Source organism: Helianthus annuus, chromosome 13, assembly GCF_002127325.2.
Source record: "Helianthus annuus cultivar XRQ/B chromosome 13, HanXRQr2.0-SUNRISE, whole genome shotgun sequence".
In the NCBI taxonomy this organism is placed as follows: domain Eukaryota; kingdom Viridiplantae; phylum Streptophyta; class Magnoliopsida; order Asterales; family Asteraceae; genus Helianthus; species Helianthus annuus.
Window position 1 is genome coordinate 65,190,302 of NC_035445.2, and position 9,350 is coordinate 65,199,651.

The 9,350-nt window shown below is 41.4% G+C and overlaps 1 non-coding gene across 1 annotated transcript; it reads left to right on the plus strand.

The window, feature by feature from the left end:
• Positions 1–2,865: 2,865 nt before the first annotated feature.
• LOC118486001 lies at positions 2,866–2,972 on the plus strand. The gene has a single exon (XR_004877858.1). It is a non-coding gene; the product is annotated as a small nucleolar RNA R71 (small nucleolar RNA).
• Positions 2,973–9,350: the final 6,378 nt, after the last annotated feature.

Consider the following 9,350-nt stretch of genomic DNA (forward strand, 5'->3'; position numbering starts at 1 on the left):
AACAAGTAACTTTAGATTTATCAAAACCTAAAGTTGAAACATGAGCATCTAAAAAGTCATTTCTCCCGGTAATGGTTTTGAATTTCTCAGCCCGACGAAGAACACTTGCAAGACACCATTTGATATCCATAAGTTCCATTTCCTCAGCGTTTATTTGATCGTAATCCTCTTTAGTGAGCATAGGATTTCCGATCCGACCAGCCACTAGACCTTCATAGGATAACAGAACTGAACCCAGAAGTGCCATATGATCTTTCGCAGTGTCTTCAGAAAAGCTTTGACCTTCTGGTAGGTTGAGAGCTATGTTGCATTGAATCACATATCCGTTTCCAGTTTTTGTACTTTGAGATTGAAAACTTGTGTTAGTCTCTTTCTGATTCACACTTGGAAACGATGAAAACCCGCTGCTACTCTTGTTCGAGCCCTGATCAGCTTTCTCAGATGAATCACCAGCACTGAAAGCGGTTTGAATTTTCGGACTTCTTTCAGACTCAGTTGCTGGAATGCTACCACGATAATACATCTTCACATCTTGTTGACCACTCGGACTATTCATCCTCGCGATCTTTTGCTGTTCAAGATCCTGACTCTCAATTTTCTCAATAAACTGTGAAATTGTTAGCCCATCATACACACCAGTATTCTTTAAGATCATCAAATACGTTCCCCACTCTTTCTGAGGTAACGCATCCGCCAACTTATCCACCCATTCCTCTCGACCTTTTTCAACTCCTAACATCGATAACGATCGCACCAGGTGACAATATCTTTCAATCAATTTCTTAGTATCCTCTCCTGGCAAACTACTAAACAAATCGAACTCTTTCTTTAATAAAGCTTTCTTGCTTTTAATCATGTTTTCGCTTCCCTCAAACTTAACTTTTAATGCATCCCAAATCGACTTAGCAGTTTTATCGTGTTGTAACAAAATGAAGATATCTTCTTTAATAGCCTGCTGCAACAAACTGATCATCATTTTCTCGGCTCTATACATTGCTCGTTCTTGCTCAGTAAACTCGGATATCTCTTTAATAACTTGCAACTCTATTCTAGGTAATGTGTACTTCTTCAATATGCACTCCCATGATCTAAGATGATTTGCTTGAACCCAGTTTTCAAATCTATCTTTCCACCCATAATACTCCTCAATGCTCATCAATCTAGGGGGCTTTTGAGTTGTTCCTGTCTCATTTTCTAAGTTCATTGCTTGAGCAATTGCGGCTGGAGTTGTCGATGTAGCAAAGGCGTTGTAAAATTCGGAATTCATGTTGACTTAACACCTTTTTTAATGCAGCTGACACAAGAGCTATTCAACACCAAACAAATCAGCGAACCAGAAAATAGACTAACGAGCGGACCAAACTTATCCAAAAGAGCGATCCACAAAGGAGTCTTTGGAGCGATACAGAAATTTACACTCAAGCGATCCAGAAATTGACTTTCGAGCCGTCCAGGAACTGAATTACGAGCGGTCCAGAAAACAAATTACGAGCGGTCCAGAAAACGAATTATGAGCGGTCCAGAAGCATAAATGTACTATTGAGCGGTTCAAACTATCAATTTTGAGCGGTTCAACCTAAAATGTGTACGCATGAGCGATCCAAACAGTGACCTAAGAGCGAACTATGATGACGTCAGTTCGAGCGATCCACATTCCGAACATGTTTTGATCTGCTTTTAAGCTGTATTTTGGCCAAAAACTTCCAAGGGTTTGTCTAAGTATGATTATGCACCGTCTGTGAGCTTTTGAACAAAATTCAACCGTGAAATCTCCTAGAAATATGAAAAGAAGGTGTAGAAACGAGAAGAAACAATGAAATCCGGCTATATTATGCAGAAAACCTCCTCCCAAGCTCTGATACCACTTGTAGGATCGAATGCTGACCCAAACGAGTCGTTCAGAGGTTAACTCTTGCGTTTCAGATGCGGAATAATAAGAAATGCAAGTAGATATAGCTTGTTTTTCCTCCTAACTGCCTGTTTTACTGATATCAAACGATTTACAGCTCGATCTTCACACCGGCAAAGCTTCGGCGTGGAATACAATCACTAACTACTAAGGATCGCCCTAAAGACCTCTATATATAGAGGTTTGGGATCGCTCATGTGACACATGTCCGTATGAGCGGTCCAGACATGTTCACATAAGCGGTCCTAACATGCCAAATAAGCGATCCAAGACCCTCAAGACCCTATGAGCGGTCCTAGCCTATAAAACCTATACAGACTCCCGTTTTCTCGTAAAACGTGCCCTATGCTATACAATACAATGCAAGACCTGATCCTAGACACCTAGACGGAATCAACAGATGTAGTGCACCAACAATCTCCTCTATTGTCGGGTTCTTCGTACCCGAACTCGCTCCTGCTCCTGCGTCCTGAAACAAACTCTGACGCGGCTGAAACCCCGGTGGGTTGCTGTTCTTCCAACTGAAGTTTGGGTGGTTCTTCCAATTCGAATTGTAGCGATCCCCGAAATTGTTCTGATTTCGATTTCTCACAAACTCTTCCTGCTCTGGTGACTCAGTAGGAGCAATAGGACACGCGGTCGTGTCATGCTTCCCAGTACATATCTCGCATAGTTGCTCCTTCTGTATCTTCATATCACCCACCTGCTTTTGCAGAGCGTCAATCTGTGCTTGCATCCTGGTGACTTCATCGACCTCGTGCACTCCTCTATGTGTAGTGGATGAATCTCTAGAATCAGGAAACTCATAACTACTCATCGCTATGTCCTCAAACATCTTAGTGCACTCCTCTGGTGTTTTGGTGGTCATCAGATTGCCACCAGCAGTGGTGTTCAGCATATTCCTCGTAGCGGGCATTACTCCATAATAGAACTTCTCAACTAACGCCCAATCCTCGAATCCGTGATGAGGACACTTGAGCAGCAGCTCCTTGAAACGCTCCCATGTCTCGTAAAAAGACTCCCCCTCCTTTTGGCGAAACTCTTGAATCATGCTCCTCAGACGAGCAGTTTTGGAAGGAGGAAAGTACTTGCCTAAGAACTTGTCTTTCATTCCGGCCCAAGTGGTGATGGATCCCGTAGGAAGGGATTCCAACCAAGCATGAGCACGATCAGCAAGCGAGAATGGAAATAGACGCAGCTTGCAGGCGTCCTCGGTGACACCCTGCTCCTGAAACGTATCGCAGATAGCTGAAAAGCGAGAGAGATGGACATTCGGGTCCTCAGAAGGTAATCCATGGAACTGGATGGTGTTCGTAACCATCGTGATGATCTGAGGCGAAATCTGCCAGCGATTAACTCCGATAGCGGGTCGGGTAATGCTGGATCGAGCATTGGCCGCGTTCGGCCGGGCGTAGTCTGCGACGACTCTCCTAGCTGGGGCCTCGTTGTCACCCATAGTAAAAGCAGAAGATGGAATGTGTACTGAGACAACTAATCTAAAAACTAAAGCAAATCTAACCCTAAAGGCACAAATTGCAAGCAAAAGGCACCTAAAGGCAAGGGAAATCTACGAAAGCAAGTAAACAACTAAATAGACGACTCGGGTCATTCTCTAAAGTGCTAGTGTCCCCGGCAACGGCGCCAAAACCTTGATGTGTGAAAGTGTATATATTAAATTCGAACAAGTTTTAAAAATGGAATCACAACCTAAACCACACACAATCGGCAAGTGCACCGGTCGCAATGTAGTGTAGATGGCAAGACCGGATATCAATCCGTGGACACTATATGCAAACTCTAGATAATGAACCTTTGTCGAATAAAAAGTCAATTTTTAATTTTGATTTGGAAGTGATTTTTAATAATTAAATAATAACTAAATTAAATAAGAAGACGTATGAAACAAAGCCAACAAACGAAGCAAACACGCGAGCAAATTGAATATATATGAGATAAAGGCTACCTAGGTGTCGAATCCCTAGAATCATGCAATGCTAATGTGACAATGATAACGGCTAAATATCTATTTCCCTCAATTGACCCCCCCGCTAGAGATGTCCCAAATGAAGAAGCAAGACTAAATGTGAAGTGCTAGAACGAACCGGCTCGAGCTATCGATACCAAATCCTACGAAAATAGAATCCTTTTGACCTCAGAGACAGTTATGTTAAGAGAAGATCCCAAAATCGCAAAGCAAACCCAACTTTGATAATTGAAATCCTAGGAAACCTTAATTACGATGCAATAAACGAGCCCGGGCTATCGGTCACCCAATCTACTCACCAATAATTAGCTAATAACCTAGCTCACCCTAATCGTCTTTCGAGTCACAAGATGAGGATGCAAGTTTTAATATAGTGATTTTAATTATTAATCAACTTGGTCAATTTCTCAACACAATACCTAACCCGAAAATCCTAAGATCAACGAATTAAATTAAATCCTAAGTCTAGGGGGAATTTCTTCGTGCCTAAACCGCTGAATTTATTGACTAATAAAATAACCAAAACATACCAACATGCAATATCAAGATCAATATCAAAGAAAAGTTATGTAAATCACATCAAATAACCGAAAACATGTCACAAACGCATTACAATCGTCTAGTTCATCTCGACCTAGGTAGCTTAAAAGTTTAGCCACTCATAATCAAGAACCAAACAAATTCAGTTGTGAAAACTAAACAAAACATGGTTCAATGCAAAATATTAGAAAAATTAAGCGTAATATCGAACCCGCGAACACGAACCGAATGCTTCTTCTTTTTCTTTCTTGCGCCAAAAAAAACAACTGGCTGCCGTCTGTTGCCTTCTTTCGAATATATTAATTCCCCCACTAATGATGTTTCTCAAAAACCAACAGGGATCCCTCCTTCAGCCGCCAATCTTCTGTTAATTCTTTCGTGTCTGCCGCCAATGCCTTATGGTTTTTCGAGAACAATGATCAATTTGCCACACCCCTTAACTCACGTCCACATATATGTATATATATTATGGACCCTTTTTCATTAGGGTTTTGTTTTCCTTTTATAATCACCTCCACTTTTCAAAGGTCCAATAGAACAACACAATTTCCCCCAATGATATGTTGTGAACGTGCATGTTTGGGGTCATTTTTCTTTGGCGGCCCACTAGCAATAATCCTAATTATAAATATGGCCGTCATACTTTAAAAATGTAGAGACAGTAGGCTCGGCTCAATCACGAAAAATATCAGCAATTTTAATTTCTGTCACTTTTTTTTTATATCCAACTGGTTGGTCATTTAATTATTACTCTTTTTCACTCCATTAGTACCAGGAACTGCCGAAACACAAAATAATAAAATACAATTGTATAAAAACTAAAAATGACTCAAAACTATAAAAATAAAATACAAAATACACGGGTAAATGACGGTGTTTTTTCAACACATCAGCAAGCTTCATCATCAGGAGTCGGTTCTTCTTCCGGTTTAATACCTAAGAAGTGGGAGCAACTAAGCTCCGTGGAAGAGAATGATGCGAGACTATCCAGGCAAGACTGGGCTTGGGAAAAATTTAAAAATAGCAGTAGCGCTCAAATTTGGGACGACGAGAAAAACAAGCCATTATCGGGTTATCAGGATAGGAAGTTTGAGGCTAAGTTATGGAAGTGGAAGATGGTAAACAATGTGAACACCACAGTTCCAGAAAGGGTGATATGTGAACGGGTTGTAAACGTGGAAGAATTTCGACAGATTAGGATTGTACAGATGTTCGAACGTCAAGGTTGGGAAAGAGTCCTTGACTGGTGTGAAGATGATACCTCCAGGGTGTATTTAGCGGAGGTTTGTTAATGGTTATCCACTTTGAAGCTTGTGAACAAAAATGAACCTCCATCGCAGTGGAAGTTGGTGGGGAAGACTAGCCGAGTGAACATGACAATGTCCTTTGAAACTATGAATTGTATTGCGCGTTTCGACTCCTTGGGAGTGCAAGCATACGATTACCCACCTATTGAGCGTTTCTTGGATAATCATATGAACACTGATGATCCCGAGCAGCTGATAGAAGTTATCTTACCTTACAACAAAGGAGGATAAGCAAAGAGAACTCAAATGACGATCGAGGGAAAGATTCTCCAAGGGATTTCTGTTGAGAACATTTTGGTGAGGTTTGGTGATCGTGGAGGTGTTAGAGCGAGTGACTGTAGGGTGGTGCACTCTTTGATTTACGGGACCCCTACGTTGTCATAGAGACACATAGTGATGATGAATACGTGGGCTACTCGGGAGTCGTCCCAGAGGCGTTTTATTCCATACGCACGCCTCATAGTGCCATGATTGTGCAACAAAATTGCTTAACCCCGAAATCACTATGGGTGCCTAAACCGTTGGAGGAAATTAACAAGGCCTCCATGAAGAAGAACTGGAAGATAGAGATTAAACTCTCGGGGAACAAGTATGTTGTGACTGATAGGTTGGGTAACAAGTATGAGTTTCTTACTTCAGGGGCACCACCAGAATTGGAAGAAGATGAAGAAATGGGTGATGAAGAGGAGGAAGCTGAACCCTCTGGTCCACAAAGATCCAGACAAAGATACATGAGGCCGCATAAAGAAATTAACGCAGATGTGGCGGGCTTTGTGAGCATGAGACGGGTGCCCTCCTACAAAAATTTTGATCGGGGACAGCAAGAGATATATGACAATGTCTCTGCATGTATAGGTGAAGGCCGAGTGTATAACCGAAGGAGGGAAGCTTGGGAGGAGTCACAGGGACCCTCAATGCAGGAGTATTGGGCAGCTCAAGAAGCCCATCGGGAGAGAATGAATAAGTTTGTGGAGGAGCAACAACTGTTCCAAGCAATGCAGAGGTCACACATGGAACAGTTGGTGAAGATGCAAGAGGATGAGGCAGCCCGAAGACGGGCGTGGGAAGAAGCAGAGGCAACGCGTCAAAATGAAGCAAGAGAATTGAACCGACGCCGTTGGAGTGCCTTGTATGTCTCTCAACAAATGGCTGTTAATAATGCCAAGGTGCTCCACGATCAGGAGCGACACCAAAGAGACTATCAAGCCGGCCTCCCATATGCTGAGCACTCGGGATGGACCAATTACCCCGACCTTCCCCACCCACAAGGCCCATCCGACCCGACTCCTCATTGGCCCGAAGCGGTAGGCTCTAGTTTTATCCCCATTCCGTACCAACCGTCGCCTCAAGGGGAGCAGAGTCCCCTCGATAACTATAGGGAAATGTTCGAGGCCCTCACTAGTTATCAATACCAGCCGAACCCGCCAGTTGATCCAAACGAGCGATATCAGCGGTAGAGGTATGGTATGTTTTGTGTTGTTGTTGTTTACTTTGTTTTTTTATTATTTCTTTGTCGTTTTTATTTAATTTCTGCCTAGTTAAATGAACATTGTGGGTGTGTTCCCTATATAACCCTCACGAGACCTACTCGTCCTCCCAAGCTATTGGGGGGTTTAAAAGGGCTTGTTGCATACTCTAAATGCAACCGTGATTCCTACGAAAGTGAGTTAGGTTTGTTGTTGTTGTAAATTATTTTCCACATAAATCAAAGTGAAATAATGCATGGCTTGGTAATGTGTTTCATAAAAAGGGTAGAACTAGGTAACTAACAAATTTTGATGGTTGTGAGAAGCATGCTTCTACACAAGGATTAGAATTTGTAGGTACAATATGTTCGTGGGACAACCGTTTTTATGAAGAGACAAAGGAGATATGAGTATCAAGCGACAAAAATCAGGTGCATGTGTTTCTTTTTTACTTTGATTCTTAGTTAGGAATAAGTGGATTGTATTTTGTATTTTATCTTCCGGGGTGAAATTTTGGGGAGGTTAGCCGTGTCACATCCCTTGTGCGTTTTAAAAACTCTAGTTCTTACACATTGAAGACAATGTTTACCTCAAGTGTGGTGATGGGGGAGTAGTAAAAATTTTCGATTTTGACCCATTCATTTAAACACTACACATTGGGGACAATGTTTACCTCAAGTGTGGGGATGGGGGAAAAATTTCAAAATTTTTCAAAAAAAAAATTCTTGTTTCAAAAGCGATCTTAAAAGCACAAGTAACTAAGTCAACGAGGGATGGCACAACCCATTTGGTCTTTTGTCATGGTCAAGTTCAAATTAATAGCATGACGGGTATTTAGCGGGTGGTTATTTGGGAATAATCCGCCTAAGAAACTAGTATATCATGCATATCACATATCATACCCTTATACGTGAGGTTTGAGCCACTTTTATATCGTAGAATTGCATTTATATGTTTCTTTGTTGAGTGGACCATTAGTCGCGTATTGTAGAACTTGCAATTTTTTATACGTTCGAGACCATAGACCGAATACAAGCACGAGAATGATTAAGGCATTAGGTAAACCTTTTCCTTTTACACCATTTTTATATCCTTACCCAAAAATTATCCCCTAGTAGCCAACTTTGAGCCTAAACCGTTCGTATGACAACCCATTTAGCCCATAACCATAAGCCTTTTCTTTTTAAACCCATGTGATGAAAATTCGATTATAGGAGTTTAAGTTGTATAGTTGTGAATTACATAAAAAAACACAGAAAATGTTGCGAAAAAGAATGAAAAATCATTGAGAAAATCCAAAAATATGTGTTTCGAGCTATTGAATAAAAGGCGAAAATCATTGCTTTATAGTTGATGTTTATAGTTTATTTGAGTTTAGAATAGTTGCGTTGTAATAAGAATCGAATTTTCATCACCTTAGCCACCTAAAAATATCCTGCTTCCTACCCCTAGCCTAGCCCCGTTACAACCCTTACAAAGACCCCATGACTTGTGCTTAGTATTCGTGATCGGTGGTGGAGAATGATTGAGTTGCAAGCTTATGCGGGTACGTGTTCTAACCGGTTTTGAGCGATTAATTGATTGAAGTGCTACTACATTATATACATTAGCAGAATTATAAGCCGAATGGAGAGAACATTGTGAGGGATATGCATGACTTGTTAGTTTTACAGGCGGTTAATCTTGGATAACCATTATTATATGTGATTATTCACTTTACCGGTAAATATGTGGAAATTGTAAAGAATGTGAACTTTTGTATGACAATAGACCTTAACCTTTGTCTCGGGAATGGGAAGCGTATTTGTTGTTCGACCCACGTGAAAGTGAAAAACAGATTTGCTTGAGGACAAGCAAAAGACAAGTGTGGGGATGTGATACGTGGTTGAAAACCGGTGCTCGTAATCGTGTAATTTTATGTTTTTATATAAGTTTTAATCTTGAATGGCCTACTTTTAATTAGATTTGTGTTTATGCAGGTTTAACGAAGTTTAAGGAGCTTTTCGGGAGCTTTACGAGTCACCGGGTCGAAAACCGGAGCACCGGAACGCATTACTGATCAAACGGGAGTGAAACGAGCACAATCAGAAATCGAAGTTTTGAGAGCCCGTCGCCGACGGGTCCCAAGCCGTTGGCGACGCCCT